The sequence below is a fragment of the Sus scrofa genome, chromosome 8 (assembly GCF_000003025.6).
Source record: "Sus scrofa isolate TJ Tabasco breed Duroc chromosome 8, Sscrofa11.1, whole genome shotgun sequence".
Lineage (NCBI taxonomy): Eukaryota > Metazoa > Chordata > Mammalia > Artiodactyla > Suidae > Sus > Sus scrofa.
Window position 1 is genome coordinate 110,358,455 of NC_010450.4, and position 15,645 is coordinate 110,374,099.

The 15,645-nt window shown below is 40.7% G+C and overlaps 1 protein-coding gene across 1 annotated transcript in view; it reads right to left on the reverse strand.

Annotated features, from left to right (window-relative positions):
* The window catches only part of ALPK1 (alpha kinase 1), a 126,782-nt gene extending 117,235 nt beyond the window's left edge, over window positions 1-9,547 (reverse strand). Inside the window, 1 exon segment of the mRNA XM_003129245.6 lies at window positions 9,339-9,547. The gene's annotated coding sequence lies outside the window, so the exon portion shown is untranslated.

Below are 15,645 nucleotides of genomic sequence, written 5' to 3' on the forward strand. Positions count from 1 at the left end.
TTCATTCAGTTCATGGTTTTAAATACCATGTGTTGGTTCACAATCATCTAATTTTTATCTTCAGTCCCAATCTCTCTTTCGAACTTTTAGAAGCATATTTTTCACTGTTTATTTGATATATGCACTTGGATATCCAATAAGCATCACACTTGCCACATGTCCACAGTGAACTCCTGATCTGCCTCAGTTAATGATTCCACCTTTCCAGGAGAGTGAAATGAAGGCAAGCTCTTAGACTTGTGCATTCAGAAAAGACTGAGTGGGAGCACATGGGGTGACTTGAAAGGATACATCTCTGGGGAAAATTTGGCCAGGGGAACTCTTTGGTTCCCTCATGTCCATCCGTTCTTTCCCTTAGTGTGTGTTCAAGTGTAATTAAAAAGTTTTTTTCTCTGATAACCATGAATTAGGGGAATTACCGTGTCGAGATGCTTTGGGACTTCTGAAACCTATCTGTTGCACAATAAGTAATGTTTTTCTTTTCTTTCATTCTGACTTCCTTTCTCCATACAGGGTGGCTACCGTTTCCAAGTGAGAGAGGTATTGCCAGCCTAGTTGATGCTTCTCAGTAACCTGGATCAAGAAGTAGTTAAATCATAAAAGTCTTAAAGATTGTGCCATAGTAATCTCTGATATATATTTTAAGAACTTAGATTTTGAAGTCTACGCAAAATCCTTGAGAAAAAGGAACACTCCTACACTCTTGGTGGGAATGTAAGCTGGTATAGTCACTATAGAGAACAGTATGGAGTTAAAAAACTAAAAATAGAGTTACTATATGATCCAGTAATCTCACCCCTAGGATATATCCAGAAAAGATGAAAATTCTAATTCAAAAAAGTTTGTGTACCCCAATGTTACCATATGATCCAGGGATCTCCTTCTGGGCATATATCTGGAGAAAGTTCTAATGAAAAGATACATGCACCCCAATGTTCACAGAAGCACTATTTATAACAGCCAAGACATGGAAGCAACCTAAACAGATGAATCTATAAAGATGAATCTAAAAGACATGGTACATGCGCCACACACACACACACACACACACACACACACACACACCCGAGGAATACTACTCGGCCATAAAAAAGAATGAAATAATGCAACATGGCTGGACCTAAAGATTATCGTACTAAGTGAAGTAAGCCAGACAGAGATATTGCTTATTCATAGAATATTAAAAAAAAAAGGATACAAATTAACTTACTTAAAAAATAAAAAGACCCACAAACACAGAAAATAAACTTATAGTTATCAAAGCAGAAGGGAGAGGAGGTGGGATAAATTTGGAGTTTGGGATTAACATACACACACTATTGCATATAAAATAGATGATGAACAAGGACCTACTGTATAGCACAAGGAATAACCTATAAGGGAAAATAATCTGAAAAAGAATTACATATATATAACTAAATCACTTTGCTATACATCTGAAATTGACACATTCTAAGTCAACTATACTTCAATTAAGAAAATCTAAATTTTATTATTATTTTTTAATAGTTATTTCCCCAATACATTTTTTTCTACTGTACAGCATGGTGACCCAGTTACACATACATGTACACATTCTATTTTCTCACATTATCATGCTCCATCATAAGTGACTAGACATAGTTGCCAGTGCTACACAGCAGGATCTCATTGCTAATCCATTCCAAAGGCAATAGTTTTATCTATTAACCTCAAGCTCCCAACCACCCCACTCCCTCCCCATCCCCCTTGGCAACCACAAATCTATTCTGCAAGTCCATGATAAGAAAATCTAGATTTTTGATGTTTTATTATTATGAGAGAAAAAATTATAGAAATTTAGGAGAAAAAATATAATAAAAAAGAAAATAAGAATTACCCATGGTCCCACTAATAAATAAGCACTATAAATAATTTGATATTATTGTTTCTATGTATAGTTACAATATTTATAGTGAAGTTTTTAAAAGTGTTTACGTTTCAAAATTTAAGTATTCTCTGACTATAGCTGAGAAGTCTTATTTTTGCCTTTCAATTGCAATGCCTCCACATATTCAGAAGTGATTTAACAAAACATTGTGACACTATATGTATTTTGGTGGCACTTCCTTCCATGCATGTCCTACAGTTAACTTGGGATGGTTTGAGCATGTGTTATCCTCTGTTTTTTCTTTCAGCCTATTTGAGAACTAGACATCTCATCACTCTGCCTGGCCTCCACAACCCATCTATCGCAAATGCCTAATCCCAACAGACAACCCTCATTAGTGAGTGTTAACCTTTATCAAACTTCTTCCTAAGAAAAGATCTCGCATATCATGTATAAGGCAGGCATGGTGCACTTAAGAGCAGGATGCAGGAGCCTAGGGTGAAGTCAGGACCTCCTTTGGATGTTTATCTGTTCAAGTCAGGAAGGCCCTTTGAAGGACAGACACAGCTGCCAGTACTGGGGAAAGTCTGATCTGGCAGCTTTGTTATCTCACTGAAAGGAGATGTGAAGAGGTGATTGGCACAGTTCCAGTAAGTGGTTGGAATTAGAGGTGGAGGAAGTACATTGCATGAGGTAGAGTAATGGTCATGCTAATAGTTTAGCACAACAAAAAGGTGGAAATAATAATTACCAACATCTAGTAAGCAAATACGACAAATAACAGTACCTGACTCACAAAACTATAGTGAGTGTTAAATAAGATAATGTATCTAAGCCTTGGAGCAAAAAGACTGACATACAGTAGTTTCCCCGCCCCCCCATCCACAGGGGATGTGTTTTAAGACACCCCAGTGGATGCCTGAAACCGTGGATATTCTGATGAAATAAAGTTTATATTTTAAGGCAGGACAAGAAAATTTAACCATAAAATCCTCTGTGTCCACTTGGGCCTCCTCTCTTCCCTTTTAGTGTGCAATGTTCATCTGCGTTACACATTAACAGACCTCTTCAAAGGTGGGAACACCTGCTCCACCGCAAAGATCCATTTTTCCGCCCTTTTCTTCCAATGCTAACAACGTTTTCTACTTAACTTGATTGTTAATTAAATTTTCACTGACAGTACCGCACCCTCCACATACATACCCTACACACATATCTATGGTAAAGTTTTCATTTATAAATGAAGCACAGGAAGAGACGAACAACAATCACTGTTAATAAAACAATTATAAAAATATACTGTAATAAAAGTTATGTGAATGTGGCCACTCTCTCTCAAATAGCTTACTGTGCAAATCTGATGACTTTCTATTTTTCAACCAAGCACAAATCAGGCACTGTGGCCACAACACGTGCTGTTTGGGTGCGACAGCAAAACTAGCACGGATTTCCTTTTCTTTCTTCAAAAGTTCGGGAACAAAAGTTGCTTTCTTACCTGAGATCTTAGCAGACTCAGTTACAATTTTTTCTTTCCTTAAGTGGAGAACTTTCTCTTCTTCATTAGGAGGAAGTACTTTACGGTTCCTCTTTGGCGTATCCGACTGCCAGTATCACTACTCTGGCTTTTTGGGGCCATTATTAAGGAAAATAAGGGTGACTTGAACGCAGGCCCTGCAAGAGGGGAACAGTCCACCTGACAACCAAGGGGCTACTGGGTGGCTAATGGGCGCTGCCCTGGAGGAGGAGACGAGTCACAAGCAGCCAGACATCGCGAGATTTCCTCAGGCCACTCTGAAGGGCGGCCCACTTAAAGTCATTGTTTGTGTCTGGAATTTTCATTTAACATTTGGGATGGAGAGTAACTAACACCACAGAAAGCAGATCATAGATAAGGGGGAACTACTATATGGAATATGCACAATAAATATACATTAATGAATATTTATATTAACTATTTTTGTTTAGCTTTGGTGAAGAGATTGAACGTCATTTACAGCGGGGAGAGAGTCCTGCTTCCTTGGCTTCTTAGATCTTTAGAAACCACCTGCTCTTGAATTCCCGGAACTCTGTGATCTAGTCACTTCATGTTGGATCCCAACCACACAGTGGTAAGTCTCTGGCTCCCAGGCACCAGCTCTTTCCATTCATCACACAATAGGAGACCTGGGTTCTCAATCTGGCTCTGTCACAAGTCAGTTGGGTGAATATAGGCAAGTCACCTCTCCCTGCCAGATCTCAATTTCCACACCTCTCAAATCAGGGGGCTTTGCTAAGGTCTCTAAACTCCTTTCCAACTCTAAAATTCTGTAATGCTTTTCCACCTGCTCAAAATTCAGCAGCAAGTAACTGAAGATCAGTGTCAGCCTGATCTGCTGGCATAGAATTCACATGGTCTCCACAAGATTTAATAACAGCTGGCATTTGTTAACCTCATGATACCAGTACTGTTATAAGGGACTTAATGTACTAACTCATTTCACTCTCGTAAAGTAAAGTGTAAAGGATAATTAACATAATTAGTTTCATATTGGGGATGAGAAAATTGAGGCCTATCATTATTAGGTAACTTAGTCATGGCTGCAGAATAAAGAAGGGACAAACTGATTCTTACAGGGGGAGTCAATTCATCATATCAAAAGCATCCTGCTACAATAAGGTACCACCTCTTACCTGTCAGAACAGCCATTATTAATAAGTCTACAAATAGCAAATGCTGGAGAGGGTGTGGAGAAAAGGAAACCCTCCTACACTGTTGGTGGGAATGTAAATTGGTACAACCACTATGGAAAACAGTATAGAGCTTCCTCAGAAACCTAAATATAGAACTACCATATGATCCAGCAAGTCCACTCCTGGGCATAGAACTGGACAAAACTTTGTGGCTCAGTGGTAACAAACCCGGCTAGTATCTATGAGGATGCGGGTTCGATCCCTGACCTCGATCAGTGGGTTAAGGATCCAGCATTGCCATGAGCTATGGTATAGGTCACAGACTCCACTTGGATCTAGTATTGCTGTGGCTGTGGCTGTGGCTGGCAGCTGCTGCTCTGATTTGACCCCTAGCCTGGGAACTTCCATATGCTATGGGTTTGGACCTAAAAACACACACATACAAAAAAGATACATGCACCCTAGGTTCATAGCAGCACTATTCACAATAGCCAAGACAGGGAAACAGCCTAAATGTCCACTGACAGAAGAATGGTTAAGACGATGTGGTACATACATACAATGGAATACTACTCAGCCACAAAAAGAATGAAATAATGCCATCTGCAGCAACATGGATGCAACTAGAGATTCTCATCCTAAGTGATGTACGTCAGAAAAAGAAAGAGAAATACCCTATGATATCACTTATATGTGGAATCTAAAATATGGCAGGAGTTCCTGCTATGGTGCAACATGTTAAGAATGTGACTTCAAGAGTTCCTGTTGTGGCTCAATGGTTAACGAATTTGACTAGGAACCATGAGGTTTCAGGTTCGATCCCTGGCCTTGCTCAGTGGGTTAACGATCTGGCGTTGCCGTGAGCTGTGGTGTAGGTTGCAGAGGCAGCTCGGATCTGGTGTTGCTGGGGCTTTGGCGTAGGCCGGCGGCTACAGCTCCAATCTGACCCCTAGCCTGGGAACCTCCATATGCCATGGGAGTGGCCCTAGAAAAGGCAAAAAGACAAAAACAAAACAAAAACGAATCTGACTTCAGCAGCTGTGCAGATACAGGTTCAGTCCCGGTCTGGGAACTTCCATATGCTGTGGGTGTGGCCATAAAGAATTAATTATGGCACAAATGAACCTATCTACAAAACAGAAACACTCACAGACATAGAGAATGGACTTGTGGTTGCCAAGCAGGAGGTGGAGGGAGTGGATGGACTGGGAGTTTGGGGTTAGTAGATGCAAACTACTACATTTAGAATGGATAAACAACAAAATCCTACTGTACAGCATGGGGAACTATAATATATATATGACAGAATCACTTTGCTGTACAGCAGAAATTGGCACAACATTGTAAATCAACTACAATTTTTAAAAAAGCATCCTCTATCATAGGATCTCACTCACATATGGTAAGTGTAGCCTAGAACAGATGTTATTTTGGAAAGACAGTAAAATCTTTAAAAAAAATATTTTAAAGCAGCTTGTCCATAGTATGGCAGGTTTGGACAGGCTGCATTAAAATGTGAGCCTGCTTTGGGGATCTTTAAATATATATGTGGGGGGGGGGGAGAAAATTGCTTTCTTGCCTTGCCAGGCAAAGGAAGACACAGTGAATTAATGCCTTCAAGAACTATGTGTCATCTAAATATATGTAAATGGAGAAAAAATTCAGGATATGTGTTTTATTAAGCGATAGCAAGTCAGAGGAGGCATTTGGCAGGTTCCAAAACCTCTCAAATGTCACCACCCTTTACTATCTCAGTTGTTTGACATCACTGTGTATGTGTGGGGAAAAAAAGATGTAATTCTTCAAGTGTTGAGTTGATGGATTTCTTTTTTATTTACTCCTTGGGAAAAATTATATCCAAGTATTTGTGAGCTAAGAAGCTTTGAGTAGTGGTAGGTCTCATTTAAGGAAGAGAGATAGCACGGAAGAGAGCCAGGAAACTTTATTTAGCAAATCCACACTGGGCACTTATATGTGTCATGTGCTGGGCTAGGTACTAGGAATTTAGACGTAAAAGATACAACCTCAGTCCTTAAAAGAGTTCATCATGGGCAGAGAGAAAAAAGAAGTAATTATAGCTTGTTGCAGTAAGTTCGGGTGTAAAGAAATGCTCTAGGTTCTAAGAAATGTCTAATCCAACAGGACAAGTGGCTACATGCTTAGAGATGTCAGTCAGATTTACCGGAGGAAGTGATGCTTGAGCTTGATCTTTCAAAAAGCAGTTCGCAAAAGAAGGAAATGGTCTTCTGGGCAGGGGAAGTAGGAATGGTGAAAGAACACAGCACATTTGTTTCAGAAAGAATAACAGTGTTACTGCAGCTTAGATTTATCTGGAATATTGAAAAAGTATACAGAGGGCAGATCATGAAGGCTATTCAAATACATGCTAAGGAAATGAGAAGCCTCTGACCAATAGGATCTGATACAAACTATTCGAACACCATCCAGCAGGCAGACGAGAGGCCAAGGAGATGAAGAGATGAGGGTAGGGTACAAGATGTTGGGGGGCCTGAAGCAAGAATAGACAGATACGGGTAGTTTCCAAAGAATATTTACGGAATGGAATCCATGTGACTTCAAAATTGATTAGATATTGTTGGTAAAGAAATAGGAGGTCTAGGGTAGCTCCCAAGTGTTTAGCTTGAGCAACTTAGAATTAGTGCCAGATGTCAATATTAAAAAATACCGAAGGAGGTAGTCAATGTGAGCCCAATGTTGAAAATGTTGGCATGAGATGCCTGTGGGATGCAGAATAGAGATGTTTGGTTGCAGATGGTATTTGGATACAAGAATTGCCAACTTAGGGAGAGGAGCCAAGGCACCCTCATTATTCTGGCGTGAACTGGTATAAGTGGAGCAACAGGCATTCACCCAAGGTGAACACACAACACGAGCGAGAGAAAGGAGGCAGAACACAGAACTCAGTGCATGAAGTGGGCGGAGAGAGTGTAAAAGGGAAGTGCAGCCAGAGATGCCAGAGAAAAGTCAGAAGGCTTGCTGATATGGAAATCAAAGGAGAGACTTTGGAGAAAAAGAGTCAACTGTGCCGAAAAGAAAGATGAAGTTTATAAAGTGGCTTCTGTATTTAGAGAAGCTAACCAGAGGTCATTTTACCGAGTGGAAACATATTCAAAGAGTGTGTCCCAAAAAGTTCCTGAGGAGAGCTAGAAAGACAAGGTGCTCTGCTTCATTTGCATAAAGAGGCTGGAGCCTGCAGGGCCCAGAATTAGAGGTGTAAGGGTGTTTCTGACCACTTCTCAGCTGCCTGGCAAGCTGTGCCCTTAGAAGCCTCAACCCATTTCCCAGTGTCTGCCTACCAGTCTTTCTTGCCCACTGGGGAAGAGCAGGAGTGTGGGGTGGCAGAGACCTTCAGCTCAAAGGGCTTCTGATATTTCTTATTAAATAACCTACAGCTTTTGGAAGTGTACATCAGACATCAGAAACATGATGAGAGTCTAAATATTTTTTAATAGAAAAGAAAGACAATTATAAACAGACAAGTCTTGGTTGGTAATTTTGTATATTTTTTGGTGCTTATTATGCACCCATAGAAAATATAGTAACTAGGTGTCCTGGGGTTAAGATTTCAATGAGTGCTTCCTGCACAAGCCAATGACACAATACAATCTGAGGTGCAATAGGAATCTATACAAAGAGAGAATGAATCATTTTGGTCAGTGAATATAAAGAGTTGACTTGCTATTTGTTTAGGTCTAGTGTATCTTCCAAGTGGTAAATCAACCAACGCCCACCCCTACCCAAAATAATGCACATGTTATAGTCACGTAATCTGCTGACACACCAGCCAGACCCAAGGGCACACAGCGTCTGTGATGCAATTATTATAAGCTCTTTTTATTTGAATTTCAGATCAGGGAGGAAAGAGGAGAAACAAAAAGAATATGAGGACTACGCTGAAACATCACGTATAGACTTGAACAGCAACAGTGATTACATGCAAGGAATTCAAAACATTCTTAACAATGAAGTATCAGCCAACCAAAAGCAAGTGTTGTTTCTCCTAGGAGTTCTAGCTACAGTAAAAGACAAGGCAGGAGACAAGCAAGTTTTACAAGCAGAGGTGCCATAATGTTGTGACATAAAGTCTCCCGATTTCTGATCCTGCCTCTCTTTGCATCCTCATCCACCTGCAAATGTCAAAGGTTTCAATCTGCGGCTTTCAAAGTCATTATTTTTTTAAAAAGTCTAAAATTGGTTAATGAAAGGACTCTTTTGAACAGAAACACGAAGGAATTTAATTTTTCTAGATATTTTCTCTCTACATCATGCTTTTCCATATCCAGAATTCCCTTCAGTTCTTCTCAAATGAAAAGAGTCATTTTCAAGCCTTATCTATCTGTTTTCTGGCAAAATTATTGAGGCCATCATAAAAGTGATATTTCTGTTAGCAATACCTAGGTACTCTAGGCAAACGTCCCAGGATTAATTTGCAAATAAGTAATACCAACTCTTTAATCAAACATCTGGAGCCAATGATAAAACCAGATGCCCACTAGCAGTTCTAGTAAGGCCCATGACTTCAGGACTTATTATTATTAAAACCTTTTAAAAACCGGGTTTCTTTTCTCTTCTTCCTAATAACATAACTTCCCTGCTCAAAGGGGTCTTTCCTCTCCCCCTCCCTTTCTGGGGAGTTTTTAGAAATGCAAATGTCCTCAGAGTTTCAGTGTTATTTAAAACATAGACAAGACCAGGAGGTGGAAACAAGGTCACAGTTTAAGAAAACACTTCCTTAAAATTTATGCCGTCTTTTGTACCCACACCTACTGCGTTTTGTCATTAAAAGACCGATACTCACCTTTATCTCGTAGAAGAGGAAAAGCACTTTAAAACCAGCCAATGTAACTCGGGGGAAAAAAAAGTTAATTATAGCACAACCTTCCTGAAACATACTGTTTCTCATAAACAGCCTCCGTTTCAGGAAGTAGGAATTTGAAAGAAAATATAGCCTGTCTTAGAACAGGGTTGTGTAATTTAACCCCGGGACTTTCGGCAGCTCTGCGCGTAAGACACGCCCCTTTAGGAATAGCTTTGGCGAAAGGCATTCTGGGATTTGTATTACTACAGAAAAGTTTCCACTTCTAAAAAAGTGCAAGAAAACTCCTTATTTGGATTGAAGTAGAATGAGAGACCGTCCCTGAGAGCCAAGGAAAGAAAACAACGAACATGACATTACTTTTGATCTATTATCAAAAGACAAACTCATGTTACAGCTCCTTTCAATGCTCCATCTATTTTAGAATTAGTTTGCAGAACTGAGTTTGTTGTCACCAGGATACCTTTATTATTACCACGTTGTTTTTTCAAATCGAAAAATGAAGTTAGAATTTAGCTCATAGAAAATTTCACTGGGCTGATTGGTTTGACAGCGAGGACCGTCGAATCATGTTGCATAGTGGATATTGTCTTCAATCTAAATCTGTGACTCTAAATTTTGACACAAAAAATCGAACGTACATGAAAGATGTTTAAATGGTTAACAACATTTTATTGGAAAAGTTTTTGAAGTCAACAATATTTTAATTTTCTCAGTCCTTTCTGAGTCTGCTGGGTTAAAGAAGTTATCCTTCCTGGTGAAGGAGTGAGAGATTCATTAGCAGTAATTTGATAAATCTCGGTAAACCCGTTTTGATATATTCCCCCAACTAAGAAAGTGAATGATTAATAGCTGGGTAACAAATCTGGGGCAAGTTGGATGGTTTCCAACTCTGCTTTCCAACAAAAGAGAAAAAGGAAATACTTAAGTATTCAGCTATTTTTAAAGTACTAAATACTCAGTATTTAGATCACTTAAAATTTTTGATGATAGGAGTTCTCTTGTGGCACAGCAGGTTAAATATCTGGTGTTGTCACTGTGGCGACTCAAGGCTCTGCTCTGGCGCGGGTTTGATCTCTGGCCCAGGAACCCCAAACCTTCTCTTCTTGAATATTACAGTATTTACATTTCATTTGTTAGTGCTTTTTCTTTTTTTTTTTTTTTTTTTTGGGCCACCCCCAAGGAAGTTCCCAGGTTACGGGTTGAATTGGAGCTACAGCTGCCCCCCCACGCCACAGCCACAGCCACGCCAGATCCAAGCCAAGTCTGTGATCTACACCACAGCACAGCAACAGCCGGATCCTTAACCCACTGAGTGAGGCCAGAGATTAACCCTCCTCCTCATGGATACCAGTCGGATTTGTTTCTACTGCGCCACAACAGGAACTCTTCCATTAATTTTTAAAATCTAATGAATTACAAGCATTCCAACAAACAACGATTTTGATACCATGCCTGAGGGATTAGAAAATATACATTATTTAATTTATAACACAATAATTTCGTTTTCTCATAAAATAAAAAAGAAAAGTCTCTCCTCGGAAGAAATACCATACCTGGAATAAGTTCTCCTTTTGTCCTCTCTCTTTTTTTCTATGTTTGCCATCATTATGCTGACAACGAACGCTGAGGAGAAAGTTCCAGGATGACATTCTGGCCGTTATCCTCATAGAAATTTCACTATTCCCTGCTGTTTGTGGCTTTCAAGTTTATTATGTAATTTGTCATATAATAAAACGATTAAATTGGTTTTGAGATCATCTTGCTCCAACACCGAAGACCTTTGCAAGGCATGTAACCCCTTCCAAAATAGGATCCACCTGGATATCTCAGTTAATCTAGGTTTAGATGGAAGGATTCTCTTTCTGCTCTACATATTTCTCTTAGTAGGATTTAAAAATATTTCATCTGTTCCATCACTGCTCCACTGAATTTATTCTTCTTAAAGCTATCCTTGACTACTTGCCATGCCAATGGACACTTTGCGATCTTCATCCTTCTTCACGTCTCTGCATCATTTAGTACTGTTGACCCCTCCCACTTCATTGAACTATGACCCAACCACTCCATCACGCTCACCTACCTGGCTTTTAGGAAGAACTGGCTTTCTGAGGGTGTACCTGTGCAGTGGCTCCAGTTATGCTATCATTTTTAGACATTTAAAACGCATCTTCATTTATAAATATTTTACATTTAGTCCATAGAAGAGATAATTTAATGGACGCTATTTTAAGCTACTAAATTTGTGGTCACTCTTATGGGGTTTTTATTTTCTTTTTTTCTAAAAATTACATTGATAGGCAGTACTACATGACTAAGTTTAGAATAAACAAGGCAAAGATTAAGTTACATGGTTTGGAGGATATGTGACACATAGAAATAGTGCACACCCCAAAAATGGCCCTTCTTTTCCTGCTTACATAGCTTCTGGCTCTCATAAATAGTTACTGGGTGTTCCAGGGTCATGATCCACTGGGGACTCTCCTAATCCCCTGGGCTCCTCTAACCAAAAAACCATTTTAGTGGTCCACCGTTGCATAAAAATGACCTGGCCAGGATAGATTTTCTAAGTAGTTAAGAGTTTAGAGGACAAGGAATAAAGGTTCTATAATATAAAAAAAAAAAAAAAAAAAACCCACACCCATTTATTCTTTCAAGTTTTCCTCAGTCGGAAATCTGGGCCCATTATGGCTAAGATCAACGTAGTCCTTGTCTGAGGCGTCGGGGGCTCCTTCAAGGCCCACTCAGGTTGTTGGCAGAATTCCAGATATAGGACCAGGGTTCCCATTTTCTTGGTAGCTGTTGGCCAGGGACCACCCTCGTCTCCCAGATGCCAACCACAGTTTCTTGCCATGTGGGCTCCGCAGGCAGTGCCTGATATGGCTGTTTGCTCCAGGCCAGCAGGAGCGTGTATCTCGGAAGGGCTCAGCCTCTTTAAGGATTCATTTGTTTTGGTCCAGCGCAATCTGATCATCTCCCTTTAATTTTTTTTGTCTTTTTTTTTTTTTTTTTTTTTTGCTATTTCTTGGGCCGCTCCCGCGGCATATGGAGGTTCCTAGGCTAGGGGTCTAATCAGAGCTGTAGCCACCAGCCTACGCCAGAGCCACAGCAACGCAGGATCCGAGCCTCGTCTGCAACCTACACCACAGCTCATGGCAACTGAGCAAGGGCAGGGACCGAACCTGCAACCTCATGGTTCTAGTCAGATTCGTTAACCACTGCGCCATGATGGGAACTCCCATCTCCCTTTAGATTCAAAGATAACTGGTTAGGAACCTGATCACAGCTTTTTTTACAAATTGAGGAGATATTACACATTGAGGACAGCTGGGGGTGGAATCTTGGCGGCCATCTTAGCCTTCCGTCTGCTGCAGCAACACAGCCTGCAACTGCCCCCAGAGGGGCAGGAGCGATGGCCCAGGACGGCGGACCACGCCTCTCCTCCATCCCCCAGGTACCTCTGGGGGCTCCAGTTTTCTCTCTCACTTAACGGCTTGAATTTTTTTGCCCTTCTCCATCATGTGAAAAATACTGAGGCATCAAAGCATTAAGTGAGACCTTTCTCTCAGGGGACTCATTTCACTTGGCGCATCTTAAAAAAGCTGTTTAGGTAACCACAGTGCATGCAAAATGAGACAAAAATCCAGACAGTTAGAAAGAGTACACAATGAAAAATCTCTCCCACCTCCGTCTTCTGCCCTGTCTCCCAAATTCTTTTTCTCAGATTAACCAACATTACAGGGTTGGTTGGTTTGTTTGTTTGTTTTTGGCCTTGCCTGAGGCATTTGGAAATTCCTAGGCCACCAGGGCCAGGGAACGAACCTGGGCCACAGCAGTGACAACCGCCAGATCCTTAACTGCTAGGCCACCAGGGAACACCTCCAGCTGCACTTCTTGAACCTCTTTATACATCGTTCATGCATTTACAGATGTTGTTTTCCCCACAAGTATAGCATTCTCATTGTGCACTTTGTTTTTTTGCTTTAGTGGTACATCCAGCAGATCTTTCCGCATAGATCTAAACTGTTTTAACTTCAGTCACTTGATCCTAAGAATAGGGAGAAAGAGAAGTGCCGACTAGCTTTTTTTCATTTCCATCCCAACACTTTGGGCTTTCTCCTGTCCCTCATTTAGGGGATAATGGGCAAAAAGCCAAGTGACTGATCTCAGTTGATTCCAAATGTTTTCACAGGTTGCCACAAATCTTCAGGCCTGAGCCGGGGCCCTTGGAATCAGACCATCTGAGCTGGACCAGGGAGCGTTGAGATGTGTCTGTAACCAAGGTGTGCAGAGTAGGTTGAGCAGAGAGCAAATTTTTTATAACCCAGTTGCTGCCAGGCAACACAAACAAGCAACTTTTCAGGGTTTTCTATAGTGTGCCATTGTATCACTCTAAATCAGCTTCCTCTGTTTTTGATTTGAAGTGCAATACAATAGGCTTTAGGCACATCAGCTTAATTATGGGATAGTGAAAGTAACTAAAAACTATTTTTAAGATTCTTTCCTTGGGGCAAATATTTTTGTAGTTCCAAACAACAAGGTTACTGAAGTAGAAATTATGTTGCAACTCATATCATGGAGGTTGGGGGGTGGCGACAGTAGGGGGAACAGCATCTGAAGGGAACACCATCAACTGAATATGAAAGTTGAGACCAAATTTTACTCTATTGGTAAACGAGAACAAAATGTGGAAATTTTAAATTGTTCAAAGCTAGCTAGAAATATATTTGATTGTAGAGATTTTATTCTATATTTTTTTTAATACTTTTTTTTTTTTTTTTTTTTTTTGCTTTTTAGGGCCACACCCACAGCATATGGAGGTTCCCAGGCTAGGGATGGACGGACACCACAGCCACAGCAATGCCAGATCCAAGCCTCGCCTGCGACCTACACCACAGCTCACAGCAGCACCATATCCCCTGCATCCTCCTGTATACTAGGCGGATTCCTTTCCACTGAGCCACAACGGGAACTCCCATTTTATTCTATTTTCAAATTTGATTCATCACTGATAATTCAAACATTACATCTTCTTTTTTGCATCAACAATATACACGCCTTATGTTTTCTTCTGTTTTGCTTTGATAAAGAGTTCTGGCCTGACTTTCGGGGTCCCTTTATAATCTCCTTAAGTAGGGGTACTTAAGTGCTCCAGAAAGCATTTCGCTTCCGCCATACATTCCCCAGCAACACTCACAGCATTTGGCTGTATCAAGTGAAACTAACCAAGCTTTAAAGCCACCCAAAACCTTCCTTCGTTAAATTCACAGGAAAGGAGTTGAACCACACTCTAATTTCAACGATGTTGACATCCTATTAGCAGTTCTGAGTGTAAGAGAAAATTCTCGAAACTTCAAAGGATGAGTTTTGTCAAAATGACACAACCACACCAAAGTAACAAAAATTGTTTTTTTTTCTCTCCAAAAAAGAAACCTGCAAAGAAGAAGGACTCAAAAGTGTTTACCAGCAAGTTTGTTCTCATCAGCACACGTGTGCTGGTAGCACACGTTGAAATCCTCACATTTCTTCAGACTGATGTTACTTTGGCTGAAGTATTTTTACATGGACTTTTAGTAAGTCAATTGTTTTCAGCGAAATCATAGACTGAGATGGGGATGTATTATACAAACCTCTTCCTGCTGCAGTTCCCCCTGTGGCTGAGCGTAACAAACCTGATTTGTATCCACAAGATGTGGGTTTGATCCCTGGCCTCTGTCAGTGGGTTAAGGATCCAGCATTGCCGTGAGCTGCAGGTCACAGACTCCACTCAGATCTGGTGTGGCTATGGCTGTTGGTGGAGGCCGGGAGCGGCAGCTCAGCTCGACCCCTGGCCTGGGAACTTGCATATGCCTACTCCACAGCCACAGCAATGTGGGAGCCAACCTGCGTCTGTGACGTAGACCACAGCTCACAGCAACACCTGATCCTTAATCCACTGGGTGGGGCCGGGGATTGAACCCAAATCCTCATGGCTCCTAGTTGGGTTCATTACCACTGAGCCACAAAAGGAACTCCCTACTTTTAATTTTTTAAGGCAATTCCATACTGTTTTCCATAGCAGCTGCATCACTTTACATTTCCTCCAAAAGGGCATGCAGGTTCCCTTTTCTCCATGGCCTTTCCAATACTTGTTATTTGTTGTCTTTTTGAGAATAGCCTTTCTGACAGGTGTAGGGTGGTATCCTGTAATTTTGATTTGCAGTTCCCTGATGATTAGTGATGTTGAGCATCTTTTCATGTGTGTTTGGCCCTCTGTATGTCTTCTTTGGAAAAATGTCTTTTGGGGTCC